At 44.9% G+C, this 12424-nt stretch overlaps 1 protein-coding gene across 1 annotated transcript in view; it reads right to left on the bottom strand.

The window, feature by feature from the left end:
• The window catches only part of GABBR2 (gamma-aminobutyric acid type B receptor subunit 2), a 314564-nt gene that overhangs the window by 37596 nt on the left and 264544 nt on the right, over positions 1 to 12424 (bottom strand). The window lies entirely within an intron of this gene.

Below are 12424 nucleotides of genomic sequence, written 5' to 3'. Positions count from 1 at the left end.
GGCAGTGTGTTAACTTGCCTAAAGTTCTGGTCTGGACTTGCTCACCCTCTACCTCCCTCCTGCAGTGAACAATGCTGCAGAAATAGAGATCTTGTAGCTTTTCCTTCTTTCTTATTCCTTGCTCTCTGTCTTCCACTGGGGAGACAATTATTTAACTGATGATTTAAGGATTTTCAGAAAAACATGACACTGGGGGCTCATTAAGCTCTGTGGGGTCTGCACAGGTGAACCTTGCCAGGTGGCCCTCTCTCTGAGTTTGCATGTCATTTGTCACCATCACGTTCTCCAGCTGGGGTGGGGGTGAGGGTTGGGAAGACACTATGTGGACTTCAGCTTTTCTGGATTCAGGCTTTTCTTCTCTTATACTTTAGCTTAGTGGTTCTCAACCTTGGCTGCACATTAGAATCACCTGGGAATCTTTTTAAAATCCTGATTTCTGGGCCTCATCCTCTGGAAATTCTGTTTCTTTGTTATGGGGTGGGGCCACAACATTAGTAACAAAGAAACAGAATTTCCGGAGGATGAGGCCCAGAAATCAGGATTTTAAAAAGATTCCCAGGTGATTCTAATGTGCAGCCAAGGTTGAGAACCACTGCTTTAGCCTTACATGTACTGTCCTGAATCTGCTTCTAACTTTGGTATCCTAACTGCAGTCCTGGGCCCTTCCTTGAGATTGGTGGAGGTCTAGTCCAGACAGTTTCAACCCTGGCTGCATACTAGAACCCATGGCAACTTCTAAAAAATCCTAATGTTGAGGCTTCTTTCCAAACCAATGAAATCAGAATGTGTGTGTGTGCGTGCGTGTGTGTGTGTGTGTGTGTCCTGAGTACCAGTATTTTAAAAAAGGTCTCTTCTGGATGATGCAGCCAGGATTAAGAACCACAAATCTAAACTATCTTTAAAATCATTTAAAAGCCTTCCTCTTTTTAAAATATTATTTAGTTTTCTTTTCAGACTCAACATATTCATCTAATAATTTAAGCCAGCTGCTCGGCAACCGCGTCACCTGGTCAGAGGTGGTCAATGCTGACAAGAGTCATAATATGGAAGCTTGTTCATTTGTTCACTCATGCTTTCCTTTGCTCATCATTCACTTGTCTATTCAAGCAACATATATTGAGCACCTACTATGTGCCTGCCAGACCCCATGCTAGGGATGAAGCACTGAGCAAGAAATACAAGGCCCTATTTCATGGAGCTCACATTGTAGTGGAGGAAGACAGAAAACAGGCGAGAACACCAGGGGTAAGTGATGTGATGGAGAAACAGGGCGAGGTGAGACAGAATGTCAGAGGCCAGTTAAGACTTGTTAATATTGTTAACAGTAATTTTTCCCAAATTGATATACAAATTCAGTGCAGCCCCTAAGAAAATCCCACTGCCTTTTCTGCAGACATGGAAAAACTGATTCTATAATTCATCTGGAATTTCAAGGGACCCCAAATAGCCAGAACAATAATGAAAAAGAACTAAGTTGGAAGACACACACTTTCCAATTTCAAAGCTTACCATAGCTACAGTCATCAAAACAGTGTGGTACTGGCATCAGGATAGGCATATGGGTTGATGGAATAGAATTGGGTGGCCAGAAATAAACCATACATCAATGCTTAATTGATTTTCAATAGGCATTAGAAGAGTAGTCAATGAGGAAAGAATACTCTTTCTAACAAATGGTGCTTGGGCAACTAGATATCCACATACAAATGAATTAATTTGTACCACTACCTTACACCATATACAAAAATTAACTAAAAATACATCAAACACCTAAATATAAGAGCTAATATTATATAACTCAGAAGAAAACTCAAGTGTAATAAATCTTCCTAACCTGGATCAGGTAATGGTTATTTAGCTATGATACCTAAGCACAAACAACCAAAGAAAATATAGATAAATAGATAAAAATATATAAACATAAAAACAGATAAATTTTGAACTTCACCAAAATTAATTTTGTGTATATCACAGGATACTATTGAGAAAGTAAAAAGACAACTCAGAATGGGAGAAAATATTTGCAAATCATGTATCTGACAAGGGTATAATATCCAGAATAAATAAAGAGCACTTATAACTCAACAACAAAAAGACAAACAATTCAATTAAAAACAGGACTTGAAAAGACATTTCTCCAAGGAAGATATACAAATGGCCAATAAGCACACAAAAAGATACTCCATGTCATTAGTCATTTGATAGTCATTCTCATCAAAACCACAATGAGATACCACCTCACATCGGCAGGATGGTTATAATAAAAAAGGCAGATAAATAACAAGAGTTGGTGACAATGCAGAGTCATTGGAATCCTTATACATTGCTGGTGGGAATGAAGAATTGTGCAGCCACTCTGGCACTGTTTAGTAGTTCCTAAAAATGTTAAACAGAGTTACCATGTGAACAGGCAATTCTACGCACGCACGCACACACACACACATTTCCAAGAGAATGGAAAACATATATTCACACAAAACTTGTTATGAATGCCCATAGTAGCATTCTTAATAGTAGTGGAATTCAAAATTGAGAACAACCCAAATATCCATCAACTGATGAATGGATAAACAAAATGTGGTATCCTATATAATAAAAGGCTAATATGCAAATCAACTGAACCGCAGAACAACCGGTCACTATGACACACACTGACCACCAGGGGGCAGATGCTCAATGCAGGAGCTGCCCCCTGGTGGTCAGTGTGCTCCCACAGGGGTGCGCCGCTCAGCCAGAAGATGGGCTCACGGCTGGTGAGCACTGCCTTGGTGGCGGGAGCCTCTCCCGCCTCCCTGGCAGTCAGACATCCCCCAAGGGCTCCCGGACTGCGAGAGGGTGCAGGCCGGGCTGAGGGAACCCTTTGAATGCACAAATTTTGTGCACCAGGACTCTAGTATCAATATAAGAGAACATTATTCAGCCACAAAAAGGAATGAAGAACTGAAACATGCTATTACATGGAGGAACTTTAAAAACATTCTGATAACTGAAAGAAGCCAGAAAAAAAGTCCCACATATTCTATGATTCCACTGATATGAAATATCCAGAGTCGGCAAATCCACAGACATAAAGTAGGTTTGTGTTTGCCAGGGGCTGGAAGGAAGGGGAAATGGGGATTCATGGGTTAAATAAACAGGGTTTCTTTTCGGCGTGATAAACTTTTATGGAATTAGACAGAGTGGATAGCTCTACAGCGTTATGAATGTACTAAAACCACTGTATTATACATTTTAAAATTGAATTTTATGGTATGTGAATTATATCTACAAAAAGATTCCTCTGCCATGTGAGAATGGATTGGAAGGGGCAATGAGTGGGAGAAAGCTTGCTTATAAAGTTTTGGTAACAACAACAATAAACAACTCAGTGGCTTAAACAATAAAGGTGGTTGTTTATTCTTATCCTACCTCTTGTCCATTGTGTGCCAACAGTAGCTTTAGCTCAGAGCGTCCCCTTCTGGATGCCAGGTGATGAGAGAATGTGGTGCTTTGGACCTCAGGGGTAGCAGTGGAGATGGGCAGAGTGATGGATCAGGATAGGATTTGGCAGCAGAGTCTGCAGGACTATGACAGAACTCAGAGAATACCCCATAAGATGGCTCTAAGGCTAGATTCATTCAGGTATTCAACTAATATTATTTATTGAGTGTGTACTATGTGCCAGGCACTTTTTCAGGTGCTGGGGATACGGCAGTAAATAAACTATAACCGTCCCTCTTTCTGTGTTCTGATGAAACTCACTTTCTAGTGGATAGGGTGATGTTTGTGACAGCGATAGGACATTGGATGGACTTGACTATAGCAGTTGTTATGGCTGAACACCAATATCTGCTTTTCTTTCCCCTCTGGGCATATGGTAGGACTGTTCCTGCCTGCCCCACTGAACTCATGCATGGAGAGTTAACATGTTCTGGCCACTGAAATATGAGTGGAAATGACATGTGACACTTTAGAGTGGAAACTCTAAAAGTCAGTGTACACTCTGTCATGCACTCTTTTCCCCTACCACCAAAACCGTCCCAGAAGGTGCTCCACCAGCTATATCCTGGACTTGAAAAGCTATGGCCAAGCTATAGTTGACCCTCCATGGACAAGTGTTATAATGCATAAAGAATCTTTATTGTTTTAATCCACTGAGTTGCTCATCTTTTGTTGTTGTTACCACAGTAAAACCTAGCACAGTCTAATACATGTTCTCACTCATTTTTTCACCCATTAAGTCTGAATTCAATCCTAGCTCATATTTTAGAAAAGGAAGGCCAGTACCTCAGCACAGTAACTCAAACTTAAAACCAAGAGTCAGTTTGCAGGCACATGCCATAGAGAAGATGCCACTCTGTGTGTGTCTAATCTTGCCCATCAGACTGTAGGCCTAAAGGGAGCCTGAGTATGGCGGCCACATAAGTGCTGAAGGAGTGCCCGGTTGATGCATCATTTACAAAGAGGTACTTTGGTTGGAATGCCCCCACCAAAAAAGAGGAAAAGTCTTTGTGGGTGCCATAGCCTATGTTTCTGCTCATATGGATGTGTGGAAAAATCATCAAAATTTAAGGGCTGTATTTGCTCAACAACTGGAATGGCTTTACCAGGACACACAGTGGTCAGACGATGCCAGGATCGCAGACAGTTTCCCAGCTGTCTGCTCCATGGACTTGAGAATTTCTAGTAAACAGCCCATCCCCTGGAGAGCACTGAACAGGTGAGACCAGAGTCTCCCACTTCAGGGCTTTCCCCTTGGTGCCCATGGTGGTGCTGCGACTTTCGTTTTGTGTCCTGAGGGGTCTCTGGAGCCCAAGTGCATCCCGAGGGCACAAGGGATGCCGTCAAGGAACATGAAATAAAACTCAATCACTCACGAATCTAAGATGCCTCTGACACGAGGCGTTCCAGAAACACGGCTGTGGCCGGCAGAGGCCATCTGTCCATAACGGTCCACAGCTGACCACAGCCTGGGCTGAGCCAGGACCCAAGCCAGAAGGCCAATGTCTGTGGACATCCTTAAAATGTCTCTCTGGCATATCATTCCAATTAAATCGCACCTAATGTTCTCATTTTAATAACTTCATCTGCAATTTACATCTTGCTCCCTCTCCCAAGGGGCCTGAGGCAGCACACAGTAAGAGCCCAAACATGCAGGACAGTTAGAGAAATAAACACAAATGATCAGTACAAGAGATAATCCTCCAGGAACCTGAGATAAGATGGTCATTGCCCGGAGTGTTGAATTTGGCTCCAACTTTCTGGCAGCCAAGGTTAAAAAGAAAAGAGAGTGGCTTATTGAATTACAATTGCCTGACTGAAGGAAGGAAGTAGACGCAAGTTCATGGGGAGAGCACAGCCCATTTCCTGGTGCTAAATTCTGCTAGAATTTATCCTGTGGCCCTTTATCTCAGGGGCACTAAGTCACACACTGAACAACAGTCCTTTATAGAAGATGCTGAATCATTCTTCAACTGGAAGCTTTAGCCCCATAAATGGGCCCTTGATAAAAGGCGAGGGTGTAATATTAAATTAAATTGTGACTCGGCGAAGACATTTCTTGGAGAATCTGGTTTAATGGGCCCAGACAGATGGGTTGAAGTTGGACATATGGTGGCACGGGGAGAGAATTCTAGGTGGAGGGGACAATTTATTCAATAAATATTTACTGAGCACTTAATCTGAGCCAGGCCCTGCCAGTGGGTGCTGGGGACACACAGATGGCCTTGGCCTCTGAGGAGGTCATGAACTGGGGGGCCAGGTACACAGGCAGATAATTACCAGTGGTGTGAGCAGAAAAGGGGCAACAGGGTGGGATGGGGCCTGGGCAGAGGCATCCAAGGAGCTGCTGGTCCAAAGGCTCCTGAAAAAGATGCTTCTGAGCTCTGCCTGAAGGTCAAGCAGGAATTTTTCACATGAAGTTGGCATATTGGGGGGCGGGGAGGGTGAGGAGAGCATTCTGGGTGGAGAGGGTAGCACATACAGAGGCATGGAGTAAGGGAGAGCGTGATGCTGTGAAGTGTCAATGGCTCAGCACATGAGTGAGGAAGGGGGCTGAGATGAGCCTGGGAGGGACATGGAGCCAGATCCGTGAGGGCCTGCTGAACGCTAAGTGCGGGCTTCCTCCTCTAGCAGATGGGGAGGATTTTAAACAGCAGAATGATAAGATCAGAGTTTCAGATAATGCAGCCCTTTCCTGAGAGGAGTCAGGCCAACCCAGGAGGCCCTCAGCTAACAGGAACTTGGTCTGCAATTGGCTGGGGCCCCAGCTTGGCCATCTAATACCCTGTGGATGACTGTGAATGACAAAGACCTGTCCCACTGTCAAGGACGGGTGGTGATGAACCATCATTTGGAATGTGACCCTCAGCATTCTAAGCCTTGGGCCACCAGGCTGCCTGTGAGCAGCCCACAGAGCAGAGAGGATCCTGGTCTTCAGCATTCGGCTCACCCTAGCCATTCTGATGTCGCTTTATTTCCAAATGAATAGAGTGACATGGGGCTTAGACAAGCTTTATGAAGATACCAGATGTTTCTAGAAAGTGTCTGCTTTAGGAGTTTTTAGAGCAATTGTAGAGGGAGGTAGAAAATAAGAGTTAAACTTATTTAAAACTATGTATTTGCCTCTTCCAATATCTGTTTCCATAGAAACAGGTGGAATAAGCCACCAGTTTCAAAGCCAAATGTAGTCCATGATTTCTAACCACCCTCCCCATTTGCTTCCACAAAAAAGGTTGGTGAAAGTATGGAATATAGAGGGAAGTTTGAAATTTTCCCCTCTCCCAAACTGCCCTTAACTCGATCACTGACCAAATATCCAGAAAGCCACAGAACCCAGAGTGCAGGGGATTCTTGGTGGAGCTGCTTAGTAGTCTGTGGAGACAGCCTTCCGCCATTTCCACAAGTGAACGCCACACACATGGCTCCCGTGGGTGACTGTGCTGCACATAATCCCATCTCTTTTGCCGCTTTGCCTGGGAAACAGATGGTGAAGGCTTCAGGGAGTGCAGGCAGCCTCAGGGTGCGGCCTCAGTGGCTGCCCTGTGGCTCTCCTGGGTGTCAATGTTCAGTGACCTTGAGTGCTGTCCACCATTTCCTCTCTGCTTCAAAACCATTCAGAACGGTGGGGACCTAGTATAGAAGGAAGGCTTGGGAACAAAATAAACCACCCTTCCACCTAGATTCACAGGCTGTCTTCACACCATCAGTATGCACTGCTTTTACTTTTGGGGAAATTAACTCAAATTATTTTTCTTAAAAGAAAAAATTTCCCAGATGGGTGTGTGTGTGTGTGTATGCACACACATACATGGTGTCAGTTCTTGGTTTTCATCTTTCTTGATCTAAAAACAGCATTTGACACACTTCAGCCAAACTTTCTCTTTGAAACTTCCTTCGTTTGGTTTCTTAGAAACCAAACTTATCTGATTTTCTTCTTATCTCTGTGGCTCTCCCTACAGGTCTTCTTTGCTGTTTCCTTCCTACCTCCTCCATCTCCAAACACTGGCGTGTGTGGTTGAGGGAATGTCCTTGGTCCTCTTTCCTCCACCTGTTTCACCCCTGCCCCCGGCCCCCACTGGTGCTCTCATCCAAGGCTTTCAATCTCATCTCTATGTTGTCTGCATTCATGTTCCCATCTCCAGCCCACACCTCTCCCTGAACTCCAGACCTGTATGTCCAACACCTACTCCCATCGCCACTAGTAGAGTAGGTGTTCAAAATGGGAGAATTTTTTTTCTCTTTTTTCCAACAATACAAATTACATTTTAAAACCTTTTAAACATACTTGGCAGATTTATCCACACCTGCTATATCTGAAGTGCAGAAACAGCCAATATTCCTATCAGACTGTAAAGCAGATGAAGGCAAGACTGAGATGCAACAAAGGCACACCAAGCACCAGCAAGGGGCCGAGTCATGGGCACAGCACCAGTCAGTCCTCGTCTTGGTCTAGGACTAGGACATCTGTCCCTGGAGACTTGTTCCTTCTTCAAATTTCCCCTTTGCATGGATAGCTCTCTTGCCTGTGCCCCCGCCCATGGGTGGCTCTTCTGGCTACTCCCTTCCTTTCTGACCACCACTTTGAAGTCCCCTTCCTGGCTTCTCCTCCTGTTCCCATCACCGCTTAGTGGTTCCCAAGGCTCCAGTGAGGACATCCTCACTTCTTATTATACCACTCTCTGGGGACCACACTCATTCCCTCAGCTCCCATCCTCAATGTGCCCCTCCCTCGAGTCTCTATCTACTGGACAAACTGCTCCGTTGTGTTCTAGGACCCTGCATAAAATCTTCCAAGCCCCTCCGCTCAGAAATGAATCCACTCCTCATTCTTCACCCTGCCTCATTGAAGAGATCCACCATCCACCAACTAGCCAGAGATCTGGGCATTGTCCTTGCTGCCTCCATGTTCCCACCCCTTGGAGTCAATCAATCAGCAAGTTTTGTCATGTCTGCTTACCTAATATCTCTCAAATCCACCTACTTCTCTTTGTTCCAGTGCAACTGCCCTGCTTTGAGTCGCCATCAGCTCCTGCCTGGATTATAGCAAAGACCACCTCTGAGCCATCTCTGGGCTCCAGCCTCACCTCCCCATCTGTTCTCACCCTGCAGCCAGGGCAAATCTGATCATGTCACCTTCCTGATTAATGGTCTTTAACTTCGAAATTTTAACTTCTCTGCTTAGCACACATGGTCCTTAACAACCCGGCTCTGTCTGCATCATCTGCCTTCTCTGTCACTTCCCCAAAGGTACTCTCGGCTTTGGCCAGCAGAACTATTTTATATTTCATGCTTAATAGGGAGAAATTAGATGCCTTCCCTAAAATTGGGAACAAGGCAAGGATGCCCCCTCTCATAACTCCTATTCAACATTGTACTGTGAGTTCCAGCTAATATAAACATAAGACAAGAAAGGAAATAAAAGGTATACAGATTGGGAAGGAAGAAATAAAATTGCTTGCAGATGACATGATTGTCTAAGTAGGAAGTCCCAAAGAATCAACAAAAAACCCTCCTGGAACTAATAAGCAATTACAACAAGGTTGTAGAACCCTAGCAGCTTAACATACAAAAGTTGATTGCTTTTCTATATACCAAAAAGGAGCAATTGGAATTTGAACTTAAACAATATTATTTATATTAGCATCAAAACCAAAATTACTCAGGTATAAATCTAACAAAATATGTATAAGATCTATATGAGGAAATCTACAAAACTCTAATGGAAGAAATCAAAGTAGATCTATATAAATGGAAGGATATTCCATGTTCATGGATAGGAAGACTCCATATTGTTAAGATGTCCGTTCTTCCCAGCATGGTCTATTGAGATTCAATGCAATCTCAATAACAAAGCAAGTTACTTTGTGGATATCAATAAGCTGATTCTAAAGTTTAGATGGAGGTGCAAAAGACCCAGAACAGCTAGCACAACATTGAAGAACAAAGTCAGAGAACTTTGACACTATTCAACTTCAAGACTTACTATAAAACTATAGCAATCAAGACAAAGCGTTATTAGTGAAAGAACAGGCAAGTAAACCAATGAAACAGAATAAAGAGCCGAGAAAGAGACCCACACAAATACAGTTAACTGATCTATGACAAAGATGCAAAGGCAATCCAGTGGAGAAAGGGAGTATTTTCAAGAAACAATGCTGGAACAAGCAGGCATTTTTGTGAATAAAAATGAATCTAGACACTGACCTTGCACCTTTCACAAAAATTAACTCAAAATGGATTAGAAACCTAAATGTAAAATGCAAAACTATAAAACTTCTAGAAGATAACAGCAGAAAATCTAGGTGACCTTGGGTTTGGCAATGAATTTTTAGATGCAACAGCAAAAGCATGATCCATGAAAGAAATTATTGATAAATTGGACTTCATTGAAATAAAAAATTTCTGCTCTGCAAAAGACAATGTTAAGAGAATGAAAAGTCAAGACATAGACTGAGAGAAAATATACCTGGCACGTAACAGAAGCTATGTAAATGTTTACTGCATGACAATGAATGAGGATGTGGCACTGGGAGGCCTCCAGCAGGCCTTAAGAATCTGATTTTCATCCCTTGGATACTTGCATGTACCGTCACTGGGAGAATCGCTTCCATGGGTTCTCCCTGTTATTCTCAAACTCTTCATTCTGTTTTTTTCTTTTTTATCAGAACCTATGCAAGCTAAAATAATTATTCTTACTTGTTTACACGTCTATCAGCCCCCACTAGCCTGCGGGCAACATAAAATTGAAGGGTATGGCTGCTGTGCTCACCTCGACCTCCCCAGTGGAAGATGGAAGATGTGTGTGGGGTGCTGGGCTGGGCAGTGAGGGAGATTGCTCAGAAGTTGCCTGGCCCTGGAGAAGCTGGTGGTCCAGCAGGGATGAGTGGGGTGGGTCAGAGATGCACTCAGCACAGATGAACAGCATGTGAAATGTCCCCACAGAGGAATGTTCAGGATGCTAGGGGGCGGGAGTAGAGAAAGGCCGGCTTGTAAATCTGGTGGTAACACAGGGCCTGGAACTGAAGTTCATTTACTTGTCAGAGAAGGTTCCAGAAGGGGTAAGCATGGGCACAGACTTGAAAATAAAACACAGAGCAAGGGCTGTGAGTGGAATCCTGATGTGTTCAGAGTATCTGGAACAATCTAAGGCATCTGAGGCAGGCGAGGGGAAGAGGGAACAGACCACAAAGATCTCTGATCACCTCTCCCCCAAGTGTAGGCTTTCTCTCTTGTTGGAGGTCCTAGAAAAAACAGTCCCGCGGGGAGAATTTTGGACTACTCATCCCCTGGGCATGCTGCTCAGTCATCACACTGTGTCTGACAGATGAGGGTCTGACAGAAAACAAATGACAGCTTAGCGCTGTTTGGTGGATAAACGACAATAAATCGACAGGCCTGTGGTTCAACAAATCAACGGGTTCTGCTACCATGGCAACAGAGTGACAGGGCAACTCTAAAATAAGAGGAAAAGAGAAGCAGGCCAGAAAAGGTGTAGAGAGAAATCTCAGCAGATAACTGGAGGGAAACACAGAGACAGGGCATCTGAGTTGAGAGCCAGCTGGCTCTCCTCCAGCCTGGCCTGGGAAGGTCTGGATGCCCCGGGTGGGACCCTCCCCTGTCCCAGACTCAGTTCTCTCTCTATACAGAGGCACTTCCATGGCAGCCCACAGCTCCTCAGTTTGAGAATCACTGCCCTGGAAGGTCTGGCAAGGGCTAGGGTTCTATGCTCAGAGCTTGAGAGCAGCAGGACTTATTACAGAAAGGAAGGAAGAAAGGGAAGACAATGACAGCAAACCATCACTTACTAAAAGAATCGGACTGCACAAGGCTGACTGCCTTGAAAAGGTCCAGGGGGACAGGCTTCTTAGATCCATTTTTCGAGTCGGCTGACTCAGGCTGACTCCAGCTCCACAGCCTCTCTCCACCACAGCCAGAGCCTGGGGATTCCTAGTGAATGCCCAGCCCCAACTTAACCTTGAGTGAAGGTAGCCATGACCATGTCCTTGCCTGCCCTTGGGCTCAGTATCAAGCCAGCCATATCTGTTTTCTGTCCACCTGCCCTACTTCCAGGTCTTCCCGAGGGCTCTGTTCGACTGGCCTCTCTTCCCTCTCTTTCTTTCCTCAGTCGGCCATGACTGTATTTTAGTCCTCATCTGCAGAATGTGGACACACTCCCCTGTCCTACTTGCTTCCCAGATCTGTGGCCAATGACCAAAGGTCTATGAAGACCCCTAAAAATGCAAAGTGCTGTCATGTGTTGAAAGGCAGGGTGGGGTAGTGGATGAGAGGGTAGTCAGTGGTGTTGCCACTAACCTGCTGAGTAATCTTGGTTAAATTATATAGCCTCTCTGGATTTGTTTCCTCAACATTTAAAAAAAAATTTTTTTATTGACTTCAGGGAGGAAGGGAGAGGGAGAGATAGAAACATCAATGATGAGAGAGAATCATCAATCAGCTGCTTCCCCCACGCCCCTCCCCGGGGATCAAGCCAGCAACCCGGGCATGTGACCTGACCGGGAATTGAGCCATGACCTCCTGGTTCATAGGTTGACGCTCAACCACTGAGCCATGCCAGCCAGGTGGTTTTCTCATCATTACATGGGATCACATTGCCCAGCCAGTGGTGGAGTGGTGGATGAGGAATTCTCCCGGGGTGGGCTGGGGGACAGGACTACTCCTTTGCCACCTGTTTGGATGAATGGTGACCAGATAGCACCTCCCTTCTGGAAACAGCCTGCTACCCAGGTGACCTCAGCGGAGCTCCTGCCCCTTGATCCATGGGCACAGCCAGTGTTGGATCTGTCTGGGTCTGTTGGGTCTGCTTCCTCCCAGGAAGGATGTACACCTAAGGCAACGAGACGAAGGCCACAGCCCTAAATCTCCCTCCTAAATCCACGCTGTTAGAAACTGCATCCTCGGCCACCACTCTGACTGCATAATTTCT

This window comes from Myotis yumanensis, unplaced genomic scaffold, assembly GCF_028538775.1.
Source record: "Myotis yumanensis isolate MYYU_CA2020_CCGP unplaced genomic scaffold, mMyoYum1.0.hap1 SCAF_12, whole genome shotgun sequence".
In the NCBI taxonomy this organism is placed as follows: Eukaryota; Metazoa; Chordata; class Mammalia; order Chiroptera; family Vespertilionidae; genus Myotis; species Myotis yumanensis.
The sequence above is the reverse complement of the archived record's forward strand: the minus strand, read 5'-3'. Positions and strand labels throughout refer to the sequence as shown.